Here is a 5,665-nt window from a genome sequence, read left to right as displayed (position 1 = left end):
AGAAGGGTCTATCTTCACATCAGTAAAAAATGTTCTCTGTGAAATTTTTATTCATCTGCCATTTTTAACTAAGTGGTTACTGTAGCAACGCTAGAATTATCCACAGCACATACCATGTAATCAGTATAAATAAGAACATTAAATGGGTGTTTATATTTCAGATTAAGTATGATCTACATCTAAAGATCCTGATTTCATAGAAATAATTTGCAAAGGCTTCTTTCAAGATGATTTCCACATCACAAGCTCTGGATGATTCAACTAAGGAAAAAGGCTACAAGCTCATAGCAGTTTTTAGTTCCTTGGATAGAAATTGTACAGAATTTAAGGTATTACATTTTTTATGGAAAAACACTTTCTACCCATGTTTTTCATGTGTTCAAAACATCAACATTTTTAAAATAGGAAATTGATATATGTTCCTCATGGCTTCAACAGATTTTTAATTAGAATGCAAACAAAGAAAAATACCAGATGCGCACACATTTTGAAAATGTTTTTAATTTTTAATTTAATTAATTCTAAATGTTCAGACAAACCAGTTCAGAGATGATGACCCGAACGTGACATTTTGTGTACCAAACAAACTAAAGCTAAATGGATCCACGCCCTGGAAAATACATAATAGAAAATGATTCTGTAGCAAGAATTGATGGACAAGAATGTCTGATCAACTCTTTTCTCATTTTTATGTTTCAGCTTCATATGACTGGCAACAGCTAAGTGGTATTCTATCAGTGAAGAATGTTCATTCAACTCAGAGGAGATAAAATAAGAGGAATATAAGAAAGCCTTTTCAGTTTAACTATGATTTATTTTATTTCCTTTTATCTGTGTGTTTCACCATTAAGGACTAAGTATAATTCCTTCATGAACATATTTTGGAATTCAATGCAAATTTTTCATATCTGCATATTAAAGAAATGGAGTAAATGAGCTTTTACTATGAAAATTCACCTTACAAATCAATCTCCTCTCTTGAAGCCTGTATTCAATATCTTATATTTTATAATACCAATATCTCATAAGATCAATATCTTATAATCTGCCAAGAGAAAAAGAACAGTATTATTAATCAAGTATTCATTTTAATTATTATTTATATTTTTAGACTATATGTCTCTGCTAAAATATAATTTGATATTGTTTGTGGTTCAAAGGCAACTTAAAACCTTGTGTTTCATTCTTATCACTATGGAATGGACATCAATTATTAATTATGCTACAACGTAAGGGAGTGCTGAGAGTTCTGGATGATAGAATTCTAGAGACAAGTTTTACGTTGTACTTTTGAGTGGAGAATGATCCAGCAAGGCCTCTTAGTCTATGAAACTTCCAGGAGAAACACACACTCATCTCCACTTTGAAGTTTTACTAGCTTAGCCTTAAAAAGTTATAGGTAAGGATAAGGCACAAAGAATCAGTATGTAAAATATGTTACAGAGTTTAAGATTCATTAATGTGCATAGCTTGAAGACTTTTACAGGGTCTACAAAAGGACAGTCAATAACAAGACATCTCCTCTTGGGAATGAAAGTTCCATTTTCTAGAACTTCTCTTTACTTTTTTTAAAAATTATTTTATGTTTTATTTATTTTTGAGAGAGAGAGAGAGAGAGAGACAGCGTGAGCAGGGGAGGGTCAGAGAGAGAAAGACACACACAGAATCTGAAGACAGGCTCAGGCTCTGAGCTAGCTGTCAGCACAGAGCCTGATGCTGGGCTTGAACCCAAGAACCATGAGATCATGACTTGAGCTGAAGCCGGACGCTTAACTGATAGAGCCACTCAGGCACCCCTCTTTACCTTTTTTTTTTTATGTTTATTTAGTTTTGAGAGAGTGAAAAAAACAGAGCATAAGAGGGGGAGGGGCAGAGAGAGAGGCAGACAGAGAGTCTTAAACAGGCTCCAGGCTCTGAACTGTCAGCACAGAGTCCAACATGGACCTTGAATTTATGAATGGCGAGATCATGACCTGAGCCAAAGTCAGACATTTAAACAACTTAGACAACCCAGGCACCCCTCTCTTTAGCTTTACCAAAGTGAGATGAAACAAAATACACACACACACACACACACACACACACACACACACACACACATGCACGCATACACACACACCGGAAACAGGAGTATTTAAGCCACTACTGTAGTGACATGAATTTTATTATTGGAAAATAATAATCCATTTCAAACAAAGTTTGGGGGGGTGGGGAATAAGACCTGTAACAAGAAGACTTTAAATGAGATAGAGAAGAGGGAAAATTCCGGTTACTTCTAACTAGTAAGATAACAGGGAAAGCACATAAAATGAGGAAACTTATTTTGGGATGGCACTAAATAAAAAAATATATTAAGGAATGGAAGTGAGTGTTAAATTTTGTTCAGTTTAATTTTTTTAAGTAATAAATTTCTTTCACTTTGGTATAGCAGAGAATCTCAGATAGAAGGCAGGCCTAAAGGTAGGCCTTCTGATAATCTGGTCCTGACTCTTGTCTATACGCTACAAAAATTTTATAATGAGCTGTAAAGCATATGTCTTAGCCAACTTGAGCTACTAGAACAAAATACTTAATACAATAAAAATTTATTCCTTACAGTTCTGGAGTCTGAAAGTCTAAGATGAGGATGCCGGGACAGCCAGGTTCTGGTGAGAACCTCCTAACAGGATAGGACTGCTGATTTTTGTATCCTCACATGGTAGAATAAGCAAGCTTTCTCCAACTGTTGCAAAGCGCTAATCCCATTCATGAGGGTTCCTCCTCTGTGGCATCATCTAAATCCTAATTGCCTCCTAGAGACTCTATCTCCTGGAAAGATGACGGAATGAAGCATCAGGATTTAGTCTTCCGGCTTACATGATAATTGTCCTGGTATAATCTTTCTAATATAGCTATTTTGGAATCCTGGAATCTGTTGAAGGCTTGTAATTTCCAGGAAATTTCAGACAATGAAGTGTGGTTAACTGTGTTCCATTTAATCCCTCCAAACAGCCGCAGCTCCAGTCCACCACCTCTCAGCTCCATGGCAGGCAGTTCTTCATGCATTCCAGAGACAGCCTGCATTCAGCTTGAGGAAGCCAATTGGACAAAACTCCTTGTTCTGCAAATAGTGAGGATCTGTATGCTGATTGCTAATTATTCCTTCTGATGACAGAGATACATACAAAGATATGGGTAGCCATTCTGCTTGCACACCCTCCCCCCATTTCTGCAAGTCTCTACCTTTCCAGCTAACATGATAGCCAGAGGATTTAAAGAAACAGCATCCTTTCTCCAGAGTACAACAATAAAAACAAACAAATCAAAACTCAACAAAACAACAAAACCTAACCAACCCTGGAAAAGAGGAGAATCTTATTTCCATTTGCCACATTATTAGATACAAATGCCCAGTTTGTAACAAAACTCACAAGGCATACACAAAGAAATAGGTCAGTATGGCCTATTGAAGGAAAAAAAATAAATCAACAGAATCTGACCCTCTAAAAGATATGATACCAGATCTATGAAACAAAGACTTTACAACAACCTTCTTCTTTTTTAAAGATTTTTTTAAGTTTACTTATTTACTTTGAGACAGAAAGAGACACCATGAACAGGAGAGGAGTAGAAAGAGAATGAGAGAGAAAATCCCAAGCAGGTTGCACACTATCAGTGCAGAGCCCAACATGGAGCTCGATCTCACAAACTCTGAGATCATGACCTGAGCCAAAATCAAAAGTTGAACACTTAACGAACTGAGCCACCCAGGTGCCCCATAAAACAATTATCTTAAAGATACTCAAAGAACTCAAGAGGTAGGGAAAGTCAAGAAAACAATGTATGAACAAACTGGAAATAATATAAAGACCAAGAAAGCTAAAATGACACAAAAACAACAACAAAAATCCTACAGCTAAAAGAGCACAAGACTGAAATTAAAAATCCACTAGAATGATTCAAAGACAGAGTTGAGCAACAGAAGGAATCCACAAACCTGAGGATAAATCTATATCAAAGCTGAGAAACAGAAAGGAAAAAGATCAAAGAAGAGTAAGTAAAACCTAAGGGATTTGTGGTACACCATCAAGCAGGCCAACATATGCATTAAGGGTATTCCAGAAGGAGAAGAGAGAGAGAAAGCAGTAGAGAGAATATCTGAAGAAATAATAGCTGAAAATATCCCAAATTTTATGAAAGTCATGAATATAAACATCAAAGAAGCTCAAAAAACTCCAAGATGAACTCAAAGAAACCCACACCAAGACACACTATGATCAAGTACTTGAAAGACAAAGACTAAGAAATAATCTTGAAAGGAGCAAGAGAGAAGTGACTCACACATGAAAGGTTTGTCAGTAAGGTTATCTGCAGATTTCTTATCAAAATCTTTGGAAAAGATAGTGGGCCAATATCAACATATTTAAAGTGCTAAAAGAGAAAAAAATCAATCAAATATTATTCATACACTACACAGATTTTCCTATTTTACACATCTTAGATCCCCTCTACCTTTCTCCCATTGCACATGGAACACACGAGCATGTATCCATCTATTTGGGGTCCAACCAGTGGTAAGCAGTGGCAGCAGAATGGAGAGAGAAAAAAGAGGAAGTTCAGGTTTTTATTCTACTATCTTCTTCTTCCATAGTATCCAAGGATGGGAAGATCTTTCTGCCTAGTTCTCCCTCCACAGTAACCATCTCCAGCCCTTGCCCCCTCGGGACTGAGTCTCTGGGTAATGTACTAGTCTCATAGTTTTCTACACGTTTGTAAATAATCTTCTTATTAACCCAAATGACCCAGTTGGAGCATGCTATCTATTTCCAGACAGGACAGCAACTGACAAATTCATTTTTATGAAGGCATATTCAAGTTATTAAAATATATTTATACATAATTTAATTGTCTATAAAATATTTCATAGGATTTGTAACATAGTTTTCTCTCATATTTCTCCTTTGAGACATTTAAGTAGTTTCCAGTTTTTTAAATCATAAATAATTCAATGATCAACTTATTTGTGCCTTAAGCTTGTATTTAGACTAGTTTCCTTTGATTTAATTCTCCCATTAAAATTGCCAGGTAAAAGAATATGAATAATTTAAGATACTTGGCTCATATTGCCAAATTGCTTTTCCAAATGTTATAGTAATTTATATTTCAAAAAAACAGTATTAAAACCTGCTTATATGAGTATTGACTGCTTAAAGCATTACTGTAATAATGACTAATTTTATATAAGTGCCACTCTAAATATACTATATATTATAATAAAAATATAGCATTTATATCTCCTCATATCATTTATAAATTAATTGTCTCCTCATGCAAGTAAATAACTGATCTTATTAAAGGATAACAAACACCTTCTTAATGGAAAACACATGAGCTGATTAAGCTCACAACTTGGATAAATTATGTAAGGGTAAGATATGTATTGATTGGGGAAGTAGCCATCCTCCAACTTGATGCAGCTCCCTGGGATGACCCAATTAATGTCCTAGGTCCGGAACATTCCCTTATACAGAGGATGAGTGCTGAGCTATTGCTCAGCTCCAGACATAGAAATTACCACCAGCAATATGGAGGTCTTTTCTGACTGAGATTAGAGTAGTTTCAAACGGGCAGTTAGAATGAACAACTACTGACACTTAAAGCATCTGTGAAGATGGGAATTGAGAGA

The sequence above is a fragment of the Suricata suricatta genome, chromosome 1 (assembly GCF_006229205.1).
Source record: "Suricata suricatta isolate VVHF042 chromosome 1, meerkat_22Aug2017_6uvM2_HiC, whole genome shotgun sequence".
NCBI lineage: Eukaryota > Metazoa > Chordata > Mammalia > Carnivora > Herpestidae > Suricata > Suricata suricatta.
The sequence above is the reverse complement of the archived record's forward strand: the minus strand, read 5'-3'. Positions refer to the sequence as shown.